The sequence below is a fragment of the Sus scrofa genome, chromosome 12, assembly GCF_054392235.1.
Source record: "Sus scrofa isolate SSC_HxYL_T2T_F1_AM1 chromosome 12, Sscrofa_HxYL_maternal_Yorkshire_Landrace_v2.0, whole genome shotgun sequence".
NCBI classification, from domain to species: Eukaryota; Metazoa; Chordata; class Mammalia; order Artiodactyla; family Suidae; genus Sus; species Sus scrofa.
Genome location: NC_139394.1, coordinates 40,028,370 through 40,047,161, shown reverse-complemented (window position 1 = coordinate 40,047,161; position 18,792 = coordinate 40,028,370).

Sequence of the window (18,792 nt, the reverse complement as noted above, 5' to 3'; positions counted from 1 at the left end):
AGCCCGTCATGCTGGCTCCTCCTTCAGGGACTTTCCAGATAATCTGGAATTTCAGCCTAGAAAACTCCTGTTATCTTCAAGATCCACTCAAGCGTCACTTCCTTTGTAAAGACTTCACCTCCAAGCACTCAGTGCATGCTTCTATTATGGCACCTTTTGTGTTTTAATTATTTTTTATATGCCTCCTCCTCTCCTGGGATGAGCTCCAGGACATAGGGACCACATCTCAGTGTTTTGTACCCTGGCCTTTGACACGGTACTTGGTACATAATAAGTCTGCCATAAATGTTCAAAGAGAGACTGACTGAATAATTGAATAAATAAAGAATTGACTGGGAGTTCCCGTCGTGGCTCAGTGGTTAACGAATCCAGCTAGGAACCATGAGATTGTGGGTTCGATCCCTGGCCTTGCTCAGTGGGTTAAAGATCTGGTGTTGCTGTGGCTCTGACATAGGCTGGCGGCTACAGCTCTGATTAGACCCCCTAGCCTGGGAACCTCCATATGCTTTGGGAGCAGCCCTAGAAAAGGCAGAAAGACCAAAAAAAAAAAAAAAAAAAAAAAAAAAAAAAGAATTGACTGCGATATGAATCAGAATAAAAATGATAAGAAAAGTGCAAAGAAACTGCTTCTGGAGTTCCCATCGTGGCGCAGCAGAAACGAATCTAACTAGCATCCATGAAGACACAGGTTCGATCCCCGGTCTTTCTCAGTGGGTTAAGGATCCGGCTTTGCTGTGGCTGTGATGTAGGCCAGTGGCCTACAAAAGACACAGAAAAAAAAATTTTTTTAAAACTCCCATATTTAATTCGGAGACCAAAAAAGACTGTAATTGATTGCAATCTTTCAATTTAACCCTATATGTTTTTGTCTTTTTTTTTCTTTTTAGGGCTATACCGGTGGCATATGTAAGTTCCCAGGCTAGGGGTCTAATCAGAGCTCCAGCTGCTGGCCTACACCACAGTCACAGGGATGCAAGATCCAAGCTCAATCTGTGACCTACACCGCAGCTCATGGCAATGACAGATCCTTAGCCCACTCAGTGAGGCCAGGGATCAAATGCCCATCCTCATTGATACTAGTTGGTTTCATTACTGTTGAGCCATGATGGGAACTCCCTATTTTTGTATGTCTTAAAGAAAGACTCACTTAAATCTTGCCATGGTCCAACTTCCACCCCCTCCCCATGAAACTGGTTTTACATCCTGTCTCTGGTATAACAGTATATCTTTAGTTCATGTTAGCTTTGTGTATAGTAATCTGGTTTCTTACAATGATTTACCTATCTATAAATGGAGATTCCTTCCTTTTTCCAAAAGGGATATGTGGCAGCCTGAATATGTGTTCCTACTATAGCTTCTTGTATAGAAAGTACCCAGTAGGAGTTCCCTGGTGGCCTAGTGGTTAAAGATTCGGCATTGTCACTGCTGCGGCCCAGGTTCAAACCCTGGCCCTGGAACTTCACATGCCATGAACTAGGCCAAAAATAAAAAAGAAAGTACCCCATAAACACTCATTAGATGAAGCAGTAAAGGGCTGCTTGGACCCCACCGGTACTCTTGAGTTGCTTGCTTGGCCTCTCGAGAAATAGTTGGGTGCTCAGCTGGATCACTCTCCCTCCCCGGCGTGTTTAATGGCATTTCTGTCCATTTTCAACCCATTCGGATTATATATTGTTTCACAGAGTTCTTTTGAACTTAGTACACTAAAGGTCTGTGTATCTTCAGGGCTCATAGCTCCTTTAGTGCTAATCTGTCCTGGTGTAGTTAATGGTTAACCTCTAAACCACTGGCTGGCTGTTCATAAATCTGAAAGAATAACAGGCACTGGGTTTATGTAGTGACAGGTGCTTTGTGGCTCTTACTTCAGTCATTCTTTTAGCATCCCTCTCGAGCACCTTATCCTTCTTTTATAAGAAAAAAGGGGCCACAGAGCAGGAGAATCCAACCGGAAGGCAGTTCCTGAGGAGCCAGATCAAGGAGCAAAGTCTACTAACCTCCATGACTTTTTTTTTTTTTTGTCTTCCTAGGGCCGTGCCCATGGCATATGCAGGTTCCCAGGCTAGGGGTTGAATCAGAGCTGTATCTGATGGCCTACACCACAGCCACATCAACACCAAATCCGAGCCGTGTCTGTGATCTACACTATGGCTCATGGCAATGCCAGATCCTTAACCCACCAAGGGAGGCCAGGGATCGAACCTGCATCTTCATGGATACTAGTCAGATTCGTTTCCACTGAGCCACAATGGGAACTCCCTGCCATGACTTTCTTAAAGGCCTGTTGGTAAAGCGACTGCACAGAATTTGGAATCCAGATCTTTGATTCCTAGGCCTGTGCTTGACTCACCGGGTGATAATGGGACAGCTGTGCTTTCTGCAAGTTGAATTGTTCCCTGTGAGCAGAATTATTTTATTTATTGTCTTTTCCTTCTATCATGCAGTTATTGGTTGCTGCCCCTTCTTTCTTTCTAATATATCCCCCAATTTTCCTCTCTTTTCCTATCTTCCTTCTTCCTTCCCTTTGCCTTTCCCTTTATTTATTTATTTATTTATTTATTTATTTTGTCTTTTTGCCTTTTCCAGGGCCGCTCCTGTGGCACATGGAGATTCCCAGGCTAGGGGTCTAATCGGAGCTGTAGCCACTGGCCTACGCACCACAGCCACAGCAACTCGAGATCCGAGCCGCATCTGGGACCTACACCACAGCTCACGGCAATGCTAGATCCTTAACCCACTGAGCAAGGCCAGGGATCGAACCCAAAACCTCATGGTTCCTCGTCGGATTCGTTAACCACTGAGCCACGAAGGGAACTCCTGCCTTTCCCTTTATATCCAAGGTGCTGGAGGGTGGGCCCCAAGCCCAGAGACCTCCCTGGGGCCATCCCGTCCCACACTACCTCCAGGAAGGTCCTTGGGTCCATCTCCATGGGTCACCAAGGCAGGTCCTCCCACCCATCCCTCCCACACCCCCAAAGTCCTCCCACCCATCCCTCTTCCTGGGGGTGGGGGGCACCGCCCTGCCCAAGCCTGGTGCTGCACTCACTATGACTGCAGGGGGCACCCCGCTCCCGGCCGCCTGGTGAGGGTCCCTGAATTTCTGAGTCAGATGGGAGGGGCCCCATCAGGTTTAAGTCCTTGGATGCCTCCCATCACACTGAGGCAGGTCATTGCTGTAGGGGTGGCCTGTGACCCAGGATGCTGTAATCAGAGTGGACCTCAGGAGTGTGCACAACATGTTGGGCTTTGGACTCTTCTCAGCCTGGTAAATGGTCTCTCTTGTTTCTGCTGCAGCCATGGTGGAAAGTTTGAAGCTGCCAGGAGAGAGGAGGGGTTGCATCATGTGGTGACAAAAGAATGAATCCCGCCCAGGGGAAGCAGAGCCAAGCGATGGATCCCTGTTGTTTGAGTCCTGGATCAAATCGTGCCTGGCTCCCCAGTGAGCCAATAAATTTTTTTTTTTTATTGCTGAAGCTTGTTTGAGGTTGTTTTACTTCACTTGGATCATTAATTTTTTTTTAAATGAATACGCCCTAGTTAGATTATAAATGGTGTGTCAACAGAGACGGTCTTTCTTGATCACTCTTGGCACATAGTAGGCATTCAATAAAAGAATTTTTTTGGTCGTATTTTTTTGTTTGTTTTTGCTTTTTAGGGCCACACCTAAAAGATGGAGGTTTTCAGGCTAGGGGTTGAATCAGAGCTACAGCTGCCAGCCTATGCCACAGCCACAGCAATGCAGCATCCTGAACCCACTGAGAAAGGCCAGGGATCAAACCTGCATCCTCATGGATGCTAGTCAGATTCGTTAACCGCTGAGCCAAGATGGGAACTCCTGTATGGTTTTTTGTTTGTTTGTTTTTTTGTTTTGGGTGGGGGGTTTGCAACCAAAGAATACAGAAGTTTATGGGCCAGGGATCAAACCTGAGCCACAGCAGTGATAACTGCCAGGTCCTTAACCTACTGAGCCACCAGGGAACTCCTCAATAAGTGAATTTCGAATGGACACATTTCAGCTGGAAGGAACACCTATAAACTCCCATTTACTCATTTGACACCTGAGGAACCTGGTGTTCTGAAGGAAAAGTGATGTAGCCAAGATTTCCCCCAAACACAAGGCTGTTTCTATCCACCAGGAAGTCTCCCAGGAGGTATGTTGGAGTCTTTGAAGAGGCCCCCAAATAGCAGTCACCCCCTTTCTCTGCGAGTTTTGAACTAAATCAGAAGTGAGACAGCAGTAAGTTAGATGAGGACCAAAAATGCCCTTTCCTATGAAAAAATCTGATATTAGAGAAAGTGGTTTATTTTATCAGGCAAATGAGCTTCCCCATGCTCCAACTGAGCATGAAACCCAGTCTCTCAGCAACAGGCAGCTGGGCCAGAAGGTGCCTCCACTTCCCACAGAGCAAGAGCAGGTGGGCGCCCAAGAAGAAAGGAAGAGAAGGTGTGATGAGGTACAGATTCTCCTACAAAACTCCACGATCCTATTAAACCACTCCTTCCCAGGGAAGAATGAGAGAGTGGAGAGAAATCAGCAGTGTTAGGCTAACTGGGCTCCTTTCATCAGGAAGAAAACAGCAAGAGAAGAAAGAGTCTGCCTAACACATGTCAAGTATGATTTGGTAGGGCAGCTGATTCTGCTTTGCTTTCAATCAAAATGGGTTCTTTTTCCTCTTTCCTTCCTTTCTTCTTTCTTTCTCTCTTTCTCTCTCCCTCTCTCCCTCTCTCTCCTTTTCTCTCTTTCTTTTCCCTTTTCTGCCTTTTTAGGGCTGTCTTTTTATGTCTTTTCCTTGGCATAAGGAGGTTCCCAGGCTAGCGGCTCCCATCAGCCTACGCCGCAGCTACAGTAACCCAGATCTGAGCCACATCTGCAACCTACACCACAGCTCACGGCAATGCCGGATCCTTAACCCACTCAGCGAGGCCAGGGATTGAACCCACATCCTCATGAATACTAGTCAGGCTCATTGTCACTGAGCCACAACAGGAACTCCCAAAATGATTCTTTTTCAAAGTGTTGGGATTGGTTGGTTGGCTGTTTAAAATACCATTCTCCAGTAGAATTAACTCACACACCACAGTTATAGCAAGCTCCCTAAGGAGTTAGAGATCATCATTTAAAATCATGCAAAATTCAAAGAAGAACGAATACAAGTGCACAACTGAGGGCACGAGGTGGCAATAACCGTTGTGCTCAAATACGCTGCCCGTCAAAGGCGTTTCAAGAGCGCTGAAATCTCACACGCTTCCCACGCTGCCGCAGACTGTCAGTTTCTTTCTCGCTGATCTCAGAGCCGCACGGTGCCTATTAGTCACCAGAGAGCAGAGCCAAAGTTTAACTCCTTGGTGGCTCAGGGGAAATGGCCCTTAAAATCAGATTCCAGGAAACCTAGGGAAATTCTAGACAGGAAGTCTGTGACTGTGTTCCCAATTTTTCCAATGTCAAGGCTGCGGCCGGAAGCATTTTTCGAAACAAGTGGTCAGTTTACCAGTGTGCCTGTCTGCCTCTCCTTTTATTCAGCAGGGCACTTTTTCCTGGAGGTGGACTTCTTACTGGAGGTCAGGAAGTAGGCTTCACTGTCGGGTCCAGGAGGAGAACACAAGCTAATGGCGGAGACCCAGATGGAAACAATAGGTTCCCATCCTCTCTTCTCAAATGCAAAGCTATTTTCTCCTCTATTACCTGCCCCTATTTTTACCATGAGAAGCCCTCCACTGCCACTTCAGCTCTCAGTAATTGGCAGCGAGTTTTGCAATTAACAGCTGCCTAGAATCAATTTCCAAGAGCTGCCCAGAAACCATTTCCAAAAACAGGAAATTTGGGGATTACTCAGCTGCCTACCTATGCTCCAATCCTTTTCTTACCCCACACGTCATCTGCTGGAAGAAACTGAAACTTGAACCATGTACCTAAAAGCCCACTTCTGAGTATGTGGTAGGCATTTGAGAAATTGATGTGTACCTAGAGGAAAGGAATGGGCCGTTCCATAGGACTTGCTGTGTAATTCATAACGAAAAGCTGACTCATAATTCCTTCCTAATTTCAGACCAAAGACCCCAGGGAAAGATTTGGACAAAAAAAAAAAAAAAAAACTGGCCTCAGAGAAAAGCCACTGAAGCGATAGGGGTTTACCAGCTGTGATGGGCATGTGTCAGTCTTTGCTGGTTTATTTCGCTCATCAGTAATACCAGCAAGATTCCTGCTGCGGCGCAGCAGGTTAAGGATCTGGCATTGTCTTTGCAGCAGCATGGGTTCAATCCCCAGCCCGGTGAAGTGGCTTGAGGATCTGGTATGGCCCCAGCTGTGGCCCAGGTCGCATCCGCAGCCCTGATTTTATCCCTGGCCTGGGAACTTCCATACGCTGTGGGTGCAGCCAAAAAAAATAACAAATAAATAAAAATTTGGGGAGTGCCCATCAGGGTTCAGCCGGTTAAGGACCCGACTTGTATCCATGGGGATGCAGGTGTGATCCCTGGCCTCACTCATTGGGTTAAAGGATCTGGCATTGCTGTGAGCTGAGGCATAGGTGGCAGATGTGGCTCAGATCTGCTGTTGCTGTGGCTGTGGTGTAGGCAGGCAGCTACAGCTCCAATTTGACCCCTAGCCTGGGAACCTCCATATGCTGTGAATGTGGCCTTAAAAAGGAAGAAAAAAAAAGTAATACCAATGAGGGCTCTCTCCATGAAGCTGAACCTCCCACCCACCTCACCCAGGCCAAGGAGACATAATCCAGGGCTTTGGTGAATTTCTTCATGTAGCATGGAGGGAGCCAGTCCTCTCACGATGGCTTCTAAAGGACATTTTCCGACACCAAAAACTGTGGAGCCTCCAGTCACTTGAGAACTGGGAGGCATGTATTATTAGAGACATTCTGTCATCTGAGCAGCCTCCAGGGGAAGTTGTTGGTTTTTTTGTTCTTTTTTTTTTTTTTTTTCTATCATTCCTCAGCTCCTGATCTGATGAGTTTGGGGCAAGAAACCCTCCACAGACAGCAACCTTGGAGGAAGTGCTTGCTCAGGCAAGAGGTCAGGCAAAGGGGCAGCCAGGGGGAGCCTGGAGCTGCTCAAGCTCTGGGAATCCTTACAGCTCAGGCCAAGACTTTCCCTCCTGTTTCCACATCCTGCGTGTTTAAATCCGCACCAGCCAAGCAGCTATCATGGGGCCTGGTGTTTACAGCCGAGGCCGAGGTAACAGAACCACGGAGATGCGTGGTTTCTATACTGTTTCTATACTGACCCAGTGGTCCAGGAATCCTTCCCTGGGTCTGAGGACAACCTTGGTTGTTTCCTCTCTGCAAAGTGCCAGAAATCCTTTGCCTCCAAGAGGTCGATTCTGTTGTCAGCTGTGGGAAAAAACAGCCAGAGTTGCTATTTACACCCTGAACGGCAAGCTGGGTAAAAATAGTACTAGCAGCTTGGTCCAGCTTCCAACCCCACTGCAGAAAGAGCTTATTTTGGGAAGAGAAGATTTTCCTCCCCACCCACAGATCCCAAAATGGTCACCTCCCCGGAGGAGAGACAACCCCACGCGAAGGTGAAACATACCCTCTTCCGCACCCCACTGCCCAGGATGTCACAGCAAGAGCCAGGTTAGACATGCCCTCAGCCGACAGCCTGGTCAGGCCCCAGCGTCGACCTGCAGGTGACCTAGTTCAAGGTACAATGGGAATTAGCTTGGCTGCAGTGAGAGGAGGCTGTTGCCTGAACCTGAATGCTGCCACTGTCCTATTGACTGTCATTGTGGTTAGGCTACTTGTTTGTCTTTCAAAACACGGAAGAAAAAAGAATGGGCCAAAAGATGAGACTTCCCGTTGTGGCTCAGTGGTTAGCGAATCCAACTAGGAACCACGAGGTTGCGGGTTCGATCCCTGGCCTTGCTCGGTGGGTTAAGGATCCAGCATTGCCATGAGCTGTGGTGTAGGTCGCAGATGCAGCTCGGATCCTGCGTTACTGTGGCTCTGGCATAGCCAGCTCTGATTGGACCCCTAGCCTGGGAACCTCCATATGCCGCGGGAGTGGCCCTAGAAATGGCAAAAAGACAAAAAAAAAAAAAAAAAAAAAAAAAAAGGCAAAAGACAAAAGACAAAAGAATACATAAAACCCATAACAATTGCTTTGACCTATTGCCTGAGGGCTTGGAAATTACCAAGCCTGGTCTGGTCCCATTTTCCCCTGACAGCTGGGGGCTGAAATTCTTCCCTCGTGTATTTGCTAGAGCCTGAGACTTGGTATTTGGGATCTCGGAATTTCTTTCAGGTCCAGGAATACTCCATATGACAATCAGTGGAAGGAAAGTCACTTCTTTTCTTTTCTTTTTCCGCACCCACATGTGAAAGTTCCCAGGCCAGGATCCAACCTGCGCCACAGCAGGGACCCGAGCTGCTTGAGTGACAGTGCCAAATCCTTAACCTACTGTGCCACAAAAGAACTGTTACTTCTTTCTTTTCAATGAAAAGGTTTGTTTGTTTTTTGTTTTTTTTTGGTTTGTTTGTTTGTTTTTTTTGTCTTTTTGCTTTTTCCTAGGGCTGTCCCTGCAGGTTCCCAGGCTAGAGGTCTAATCTGAGCTACAGCCACCAGCCTCTGCCAGAGCCAGAGCAATGTGGGATCTGAATCTTATCTGCAACCTACACCACAGCTCAGGGCAACACCAGATCCTTAACCCACTGAGCAAGGCCAGGGATCGAACCTGCAACCTCATGGTTCCTAGTCGGATTCATTAACCACTGCACCATGACGGGAACTCCTGTAAAGGTATTTTATAGATACTTACGTAGACTATATGCATCTTTGATAAGCAAGGAGATCCTGCTGTATAGCACAGGGAACCCTGTCTAGTCATTTGTGATGGAACATGATGGAGGATAATGTGAGAAAAAGAATATGTGTGTGTGTGTGTGTGTGTGTGTGTCTGGGTCACTTTGCTGTGCAGTAGAAATGGACAGAACACTGTAAATCAACTGTCACAGAAAAAATAAAAATCATAAAGAAACAAGCACCTTTGTAGCTCTAAAGAGATATACACACACACACAGAGTTCCTAGGGTACGTGAAAAACCAGATCAATGGTGTCATTCAGTTGTTCTGTGATCTGAAAGTGGGCCAGCCAGAGCTGAGCGCAATAGGTGCTTAATAAATATTTTTAGGAAGGAAAGGAAGAAAATCTCCCACATCCTATCTCCATCTGGACCTCCTTCTTCAGAGATCTGGGAACCCAAATGAATCTTCTGCTTTAAGAAAATATACCTCGGCATGCCTAACCAACTAAAGAAAGTGAGAAGTTTTAACATATCACTTCCCCACGCCTCAGCGTCTCTGAGCAGCACATATCCAGGCCTTTACCACCTTGACCTCAGTGTGAGGGCTGGAGTGGCTCAGAGGGGAGATGGATGGATCAGGGCCATAGGGATGTGCTCTGGGCACAAAGGCATGTAGCCTGGCTTTTCCTCTGGCCTCAGACAGACCCCTAGGTTTAGTGCTATCTTTGTCATCTACCTGTGACCAAGTCACTTTATCTTTTTGGGTTTTTTTGGCCGCACCCGAGGCATGTGGAAGTCTCTGGGCCAGGGACTGAACCGGTGCCACAGCAGTGACCTGAGCCATAGCCACGACAAGACCAGATCCTTAACCTGCTGAGCCACCAGGAAACTCCCCACATTACTTTTGTTTGTTTGTTTGTTTTTTAGGGCCACACCTACAGCATATGGAGGTTGCCAGGCTAGGGATCGAATCAGAGCTACAGCTGCTGGCCTAGACCACAGCCACAGCAACATGGGATCAAAGCAGTATCTGCGACCTACACCACAGTTCACAGCAGCACTGGTTCCCCGACCCACTGAGCGAGGCCAGGGATTGAACCTACATCCTCATGAATACTAGTTGGATTTGTTTCTGCTGAGCCACAACGGGAACTCCCCCCTCCCCTTTTTTTTTGTCTTTTTGTCTCCCGCTTTCCCTTTTGAATCACGCTATTTCCCTGTTAGAAGAGGGGTGATAATACCCCCCTTGGGGGTTGTGCTGATTAAATGTAGCAGCATGTGAAGAGCATGTGTTCAGCGCTTGGTACAGAGTGAGGGATACCCTGAACCCAGCATCCAGGGGCAGTTCTGTCTTCCCTGCAGCACACCATGGCCAGATTTTGGAATCTATCCTGCTTCCAGCTGCCAGATGAGGGCAAATCGACCAAATGGCTAATATCTTAATTTCCTGAAAAAGGTATTGCATTTAGAGAAATCCTGAAAACTTTCTCCCACATTATCAGGCCCTTCTGTACCCTACCCTTCAGCCTCCCCTTGCACTTTGTGTGTGTGTGTGTGTGTGTGTGTGTGTGTGTCTTTTTAGGGCCTCACCTGCAGCATAGGAGGTTCTCAGGCTAGGGGTCAAATGAGAGCTACAGCTGCCGGCCTACACCACAGCCACAGCAACACGGGATCCGAGCCACCTCTGTGACCCACACCACAGCTCACGGCAATGCCAGATCCTTAACCTGCTGAGCAAGGCCAGGGATTGAACCTGCGTCCTCATGGATACTAGTCAGATGCCTTTCTACTGAGCCACCATGGGAACTCCCCCTTGCACCTTTCTGAAACACCCACTTCCCCCAGCCTTATCAGGAAGCCAGAAATAGAACCCCCCTCCTCTGACATCTGCCCGTGGGAAGGTCTGGTCAGCTAAGGACTGGGTCAGCCCTGGCTTGTTAGTTGGAGTCACAGAAATGAAGCCCAGCACCTTTCCAAGTCGCACGCACTGACTGATGACATCGTGAGAGAATGCTTCCTGCTCTGCTGAGTCATAGCTATTTAAGCCATTTGTTCTCAGGGCCCTGAGACTCCCCCAAGGACCTGGGAAAGACGGCTATCTAGCCGTTTGATCAGGACGGCTTCAGGTTTCTATTTCCAAAGTTGAGAAATCCAGAGAGTGCTGACTCTGACCCAGGCAACGAAAAGGGCTCAGGTCTCTGTCTTGCTGACCTCTGGCTGAGGCTCAGAGGCCAAGGTGCCCAGGCTCTCCCCTCCAGTCTAAGTCAGCTTCTTCCTGAGTCAGCTTTCTTCACCTCTCTATTAATAGCCACTGCTTTGGCTGGCTCCACTCACAGTATGATTACAGTTTAATAATACATCTCAAATAAGGAAGCAGCGAACTTCCTGGAGCTGGGCTGCGAGAGGCCAGTGGAGCTCAGGCTCCATCTCAGAAAGTGAGGGTGGGAGTAGGAGGCTGCTTTTCTGCTGCAGGAGGAGCAGCTGAATAGAGGATTGCGGTGGCCTCCGAGACAAGTCCCTGCTTTAGGGTTTCTGTCTTGCCGAGCGACCTCTGGTTTAGGGCAGGAGCTGAGCATGCAAGGCTAAGTTTCATTTTATTGGACCTTTTATTCCCACAGACATTCCTGGGCATGAATGAAAGTGTGGTCCTTATCCAGTGATGCAAATCCTTCAGCTACCCTGGATGGAAGTTAGGGCCAACCTAGGGTTAGTCCATACCAAGGTCATCTTTTCTCTGAAGCAGCAAGGGCAAGGTGGCCTACTTAGAGAGGCTCAGGTTGTCTGGATGGCACAGGGTGCCGAGAGCAGATCGAACCCCAGCAAAAAAAAAAAAAAAAAAATTGAAAAAAGTTTTTTTAAAAAAAGGAGTTCCTGATGTGGCTCAGTGGTAATGAACCCATCTATAGTATCCATAAGGACGCAGGCTCGATCCCTGGCCCCGCTCAGTTGGTTAAGGATCTGGCATTGCCATGGCTGTGGGGTAGGCTGGCAGCTGCAGCTCTGATTTGACTCCTAGCCTGGGAACTTCCATGCGGCACAGATGCGGCCCTAAAAAAAAAAAAAAAAATTGGAGTTCCCCCTGGGATGCAACAGGATCAGCAGCATCTCTGGAGCACTGGATGGGTTCGATCCCCAGCCCAAAACAGTGGATTAAGGATCCCTGGCGCAGGAACTCCATGTGCCATGGGAGAGCAGAAAAAAACTTGTTTTCATGCCAGCCTTCGCTGTCTCTCCCCAGTAAAAGCAAATATGTTAAATAATCTTTAGCGTTAGATTCATACTGTCAAGCAATGTACTGAGGTTACCTTGTCATTTAGTCCAGTATTCTTATTCTTCGTGGGCCCTGGATGGGAAGAACACACAAATTTAGGATCCAGGCACCCTGAGTTCAAATCTGACTCAGTCTCTAGGCTGAGAGGACTTAATAAATTTATCCTGCTTTTCTGAACCTCCATCTTGTCATGTATATAAAAGGAATAATTGGGGAGTTCCCATCGTGGCGCAGTGGTTAACGAATCCGACTAGGAACCATGAGGTTGCGGGTTCGGTCCCTGCCCTTGCTCAGTGGGTTAACGATCCGGCGTTGCCGTGAGCTGTGGTGTAGGTTGCAGATGCGGCTCGGATCCCCCGTTGCTGTGGCTCTGGCGTAGGCCGGTGGCTACAGCTCCGATTCAACCCCTAGCCTGGGAACCTCCATATGCCGCGGGAGCGGCCCAAGAAATAGCAACAACAACAACAACAACAAAAAGACAAAAAAAAAAAGGAATAATTGGAAGTTCCCATTGTGGTGCAGCAGAAAGGAATCCAACTAGGAACCATGAGGTTGCAAGTGTGATCCCTGGCCCCCCCAGTAGGTTAAGGATTTGGTGTTGCCCTGAGCTGTTGTGTAGGTTGAAAATGTGGCTTGGATCCTGCGTTGCTGTGGCTGGCAGCTACAGCTCTGATTCAACCCCTGGCCTGGGACCCTCCATATGCCGCAGGCACGGCACTAAAAAGCAAAAAAAAAAAAAAAAGAAAAGAAGAAGAAAGGAATAATTATCTATCCTGAAATGGTTTTATACAAATGAAATGAGACAACTTTGGAAAATATGCCTCATACAGTGCCTGGAATATATTAGGTGATCAATAAATGGTCTCCATTTTCTTTCCAGAAAATGAAAAGGCAGGAAAATATGAAAGCAAATCAAGATCATCCAAGTTCCTTGGAGTTCCCATCGTGGCAGAGCGGAAAGGAATCTGACTAGTATCCATGAGGACGAAGGTTCGATCCCTGGCCTCATTCAGTGGGTTAAGGATTCGGCATTGCTGTGAGCTATGGTGTAGGTCGCAGATGCAGCTTGGTTCTGGCTTTGCTGTGGCTGTAGTGTAGGCTGGCAGCTGCAGCTCTGATTTGACCCCTAGCCTGGGAACCTCCATATGCCGCAGGTGCAGCCCTAAAAAGACAAAAACAAACAAACCAAAAAAAACAAAAAACAAAAAAACCCTAAATCCTCACACTAGTGGAGAAAAATGACCAGCATCTCTAAAAGTGCAGACCCATGATGGAAATGTCTCTGGTATTAAAAGTCATAAGAAAAGTAGAACTTTGTTTCTCTTCTCTAGATTCACAGTATTTAGAAGCCCAAAGAGAAGCCCAATCTGGACTGTGATGCCTCCTGCCTAGGCTATTAGTGAGGAATCTCCTGGCTCCATTTATTTTCCAAGTAACACTGATCAGAGGTCTCACAGTTGATAAAGAAAGGATACCATCAGGAACAATGGGCAGGCACAGCGTAGGGACTGTATGCTTAGCTACATTTCAAGGTCCCCCTTTATTTTACTTTATTTTATTGCTCTTTAGGGCCACACCTGTGGCATATGGAGGTTCCCAGGCTAGGGGTCGAATTGGAACTACAGCTGCCGGCCTACACCACAGCCACAGCAACTCAAGATCCGAGTCACATCTGCGACCTATACAGCTTATGGCAACGCCAGATCCTTAACCCCCTGAGCAAGGCCAGGGATTGAACCTGTATCCTCATGGATACTAGTTGGGTTCATTACAGCTGAGTCACCACAGGAACTCCAATCTGGCTATTTTAAAGGGGGACCTTTAGGAGTTCCTGTTGTGGCACAGCAGAAACAAATCTGACTAACATCCATAAGGATTCGAGTTTGATCCCTGGCCTCCCTCAGTAGGTCAGAGATCCAGTATTGCCATGAGCTATGGTGTAGGTAGCAGATGCCACTGAGATACCATGTCACTGTGGTTGTAGCATAGGCCAGCATCTGTAGCTCCAATTCAACCCCTAGCCTGGGAACTTGCCTGTGCCATGGGTGAGGCCCTAAAATGCAAAAAAATAAAATAACCAGGTCAGGAGTTCCCGCTGTGGCTCAGTGGTTAATGAATCCAACTAGGAACCATGAGGTTGCGAGTTCGATCCCTGGCATTGCATAGTGGGTTAGGGATCCGGTGTTGCCGTGAGCAGGGGTGTAGGTCGTAGATGTGGCTCAGATCCCAAGTTGCTGTGGCTCTGGTGTAGGCTGGCAGCTATAGCTCTGATTAGACCCCCTAGCCTGGGAATCTCCACATGCTGCAGGTGCGGCCCTGGGAAAGACAAAAAAAGACAGGAAAAAAAAAAAAAAAAACCCCAAAAAACCCAGGTCAACCAGACCTCAAGGGTGAAACTTGCTATCAGCAAGGCCAAAGGAAAAACAAAATATCACACATGCCCTGTTTTTCAACCTGCTGAGAAAGAACCTGACTCCCAAACACCTGTATTAGATGGCAAATAATGGTCTCCTTAACCCAGTACCAGCTGGCTTCCTTCAGCGACTCCGTCAAGCCTGGGAGGGCGACAGACTTGTTCCTGCTGCAACTTGCTTCCTTCTTTCTTGCCAACAGCCGGCATATATCTGATGGGAGCCAGCCAGAGCTCCTGGCAGCACAAAGTGGGGCAAGCCTCAGCATGACCTGCCCCCAACTGGGCAGCGAGTGGGGGCTGGTGCAGTGGCGAGGAGAGACGGGGGCTCAGGGGACTTAGGCTCATTTCCATAAAAGCAGCCCAGAATTCCCTGCACCTCAGTAGGCAAAGGGGCAGGACCTCCCCAGACACTTCCTGGGGAGTGGTCCTATTTCCCCTCTGGACTATCTTTGAAAGGAACCCTAAAATGATTTTATCTCTATGCAAATGTGGAGGGGGATGAGCACACTGTAATTTATGTATGTGTCACGGGGACCAACCACGCTATCTGAGGATCGGCCACCCAGGCACTATTCACTTCTTCAGTCACTTAAATAGTTTTGGTGTCACGCGGGCACTGGGTTCTGAACACAATGGTGAATAAACCAAAAGTGGTCTCTGCCCTTAGGGGGAGAGTCAGATAATGAATGTGAAAATTAATAAGTATGTAATTCAAATGGTGAGAAATGCTGGTGAGAGAAGTGCTTGATTCAGTAATAGAGAAGGATGGTGGTGGTGACAGGTGCCTGAGGTTTGTTTTTTGTTTTTGTTTTTTAATTTTATGGCTGTGCCGGTGGCATACAGAAGTTCCCAGGCCAGGGATTGAATCTGAGCCAGAGTTGCAACCTACATCGCTGGATCCCCTTTTTTTCTTTTTCTTTTTAGGGCTGCACCCGTGGCATACGAAGGTTCCCAGGTTAGGGGGTGAATTGGAGCTGCAGCTGCCAGCTTACACCACAGCCATAGCAACTCGGGATCCAAGACGCATCTGAGAACTACACCACAGCTCACGGCTTGATCCTTAACCCGCTGAGCAGGGGCAGAATCTAGTCAGGATCGTTAACCACTGAGACATGAAGGGAACTCCTCAATGCTGGATTCTTAATTCACTGTGCCGGGACAGGGTTTGAACCCACACCGCCACACGCAATCTGAGTTGCTGTAGTTGGATTCGTTTGTTTTTTTTTTTTTTTTCTTTCTTTTTATGGCCACACCTGCAGCATATGGCAGTTCCTGGGCTAGGGGTTGAATCAGAGCTGCAGGTGAGGGCCACACCACAGCCATAGCAACATTGGATCTGAGCCGCATCTGTGACTTATGCTGCAGCTTAGTGGATCCTTAACCCACTGAGTGAGGCCAGGGATCAAACCTGCATCCTCACAGACACTATGTCAGGCCCTTAACCCGCCAAGCTACAATGGGAACTCCATGCAGTTGGATTCTTAACCTGCTGTGCCACAGCGGGAACTCCAGAGGGGTGTCTGATTTAGATGAGAAGGTCAGGGCAGGCCATGCTAAGGAGGTGACATTTAAGGATTTGGTGGGGTTTGAGTGGCAGTTGTCCATGAAGGTCCCCCCTCACTGCTCGGCTAAAGTCCCTTCTCTCCTAACGAAAGACTCTAAGAATTAAAGGGTTCCTCAGGCAGGGATGAAGTGAAGAACATTCTGGAAGAAGGAAAGATCCTTAAGTCTCTGGCTAAGGGCGCATCTACTTCTCTTCGCTCTCCCGCACCCCAACATCCACCTGTCCTCTGTCCAGGGCCTTTCTGGCACTTTTGTTTCCCTACAAACTCCACCTTGTTGCTGTCACCCAGCAGGTTCTCATCCCTGCGAGGACATTGCCCACCACCGGCACTGTCTTTGCAAAGAGTTTTCTAAGTCCCCACAGTCCTGCCCTTGAATCTCCAGCAGCCAGATAGCTCTGACCAACAATAGATAAAACTCGTCATCCCTGCTGGGCCAGCAGGCTAATTACAGAGTCTTCCTTCTCTGACTCTTTATCTCGGGATTGTTTTCCTAAATTAGCATCAGCTAGGTGGACATCAATGCCATCTGCAGTCTGTATTAAGGAGGTGGCCCTCTAGGCTGTGAGGGAACCAGCCCAGACGTCAGAGGCAGACAGACATGGATGTGAATCCCAGCTCTCGGCTTTAACCAGCTTTGTGACCTTGGGCAAGTCAGGAGTCTTCTCTGGACCTCAGGTTCCTTACACGCAAGATGAGGAGGAGGAACACGCTTACTCTGCAGAGTGGGTGGGAGAAGTAGCCAAGAAGGAGGCAAGATAGATGGAATGCAGCAGTCACACTACAAATGGGAGCCTCTGTTATTATAGCAACTGTAAAGTAACCTGGGAGTTCCCGTTGTGGCGCAGCGGAAATGAATCCAACTAGGATCCATGACACTGCGGGTTCGATCCCTGGCCTTACTCAGTGGGTTAAGGACCTGGCGTGGCTGTGAGCTGTGGTGTAGGTCGCAGACATGGCTCAGATCCTGCATTGCTGTGGCTGTGGTGTAGGCCAGAAGCTACAGCTCTGATTTGACCGCTAGCCTAGGACCTTCCAAAAGCTGTGGGTGCAGCCCTCCTTAAAAAAATAAAATAACCTGAGCAGAGTTTTGGCAGTACCTGTATAAGAAGGTGATGGCCCTTTTAATGATGGCGGCCAGATTTCCATTTCACCAACAGAAGCTCTTTAATCTGAATCCTGCTAAGAACCAGGTGAAAAGAGGACACTTCAGGATAAAGGGCATAGATCCCAGAATCTCGGATTGGAAGCAATCCTGAGAAAATTCTAGTGCTTGCTATCAGGCAGGACTGAATTTAAATTTCAGACAGATGGGAGTCTTTTCCAATACATAGTTGAGCAGGCATCACCACACTGCCACAGCTGTGCTGTTCTTTCACACACACTTTATTATTCACTTAGCCCTTCAGTCATTAATTTGCAAAATATTTATGGAGCAGTTACTATGTGCCGAGTACTATTCAAGGCACATGGATACAGAGGCAAGAAGACAAAGTCCCCATAGAGATCAGTTACATGTAGCGAGGAAACAAAAGAAAGAGAGGAGCTCCCTGGTGGCTCTGTGGGTTAAGGAGCTGGCATTGTCACTGCTGTGGTATGGGTTGGATCCCTGGTCTGGGAACATATGCATGCTGCAGGTGCGGCCAAAAATAAATAAATAAATAAATGAATAAATAAATAAATAAATAAATAAGAGAGAGAAAGGGACAGTGGGAAGGAGGGAGAAAGAGATATGGGAAAAAAAAGAGAAATGATCCAAAAAGGCAACAGAATAGAGTAGTGGAAGGTGGGTCATGAGTGGGTGTGGGCAGAAATGTCCTCTCTGAGGTGATGACATCTGGGCAGAGGCTCGGTGGGTGGGGAGGCAGGTGTGGGAAGACAGCAGAAGAGCTTCCTGTGTTCAGGCACAGAAAGAATGTCCATGTGGCGCTGGTGAGAAGACTGCAGGTGCAAGAGCAAGTAGAGCCTCAAAGGTTGAATTTTCTTCTAATTACAGGGTTTTAAGTGGAGGACCCGCGAGATCTGATTTAATGCTTTGGAAAATCCCTGTGGCTATTCTTGGAAATGTGCATGAGTGAAAGTAAGGAGACCAGTTAAGGAGCTTGTTGCAAGGGTCCAGACAAGGAGAGATGGTAAAAAATGGCCAGATTTGAGATATATTTTGAGGGTAGCGCTAATAAGACCTACTTGTGTGTTAGATATGGGGGCTGGGAAGGGCTGATAGAAAGAGAAGAATCAAACATGACTCCTAGAGGGAGTTACTATTGTGGCTCAGCAGTAACCAACCCGACTAGTATCCGTGAGGATGCAGGTTCGATCCCTGGCCTCGCTCAGTGGGTTAAGGATCTGGCATTGCCATGAGCTATGGTGTAAGTCAAAGATGAGGCTCGGATCTGGCATTACTGTAGCTGTAGCATAGGCCCACAGCTGCAGCTCCGATTAGATCTCTTCCCCAGGAACTTCCATATGCCGCAGGTGCAGCCCTAAAAAGCAAAAAAAAAAAAAAAAAAAAAAGCTACTGCTAGGTTTTTTTTTTCCCCTTAGGGCCACACCCACAGCATATGGAAGTTCCCAGTCTAGGGGTCTAATCAGAGCTGCAGCTGCCGGCTTACACCGCAGCCACAGCCACAGCCACACCAGATCCAAGCCATATCTATGACCTACACCACAGCTCACAGCAACGCTGGGTCCTTAACCCACTGAGCAGGACCAGGTATCAAAACCGAGTCCTCATGAATATGAGTTGGGTTCGTTACTATTGAGTCACAACGGGAACTCCAGCTCCTAGATTTT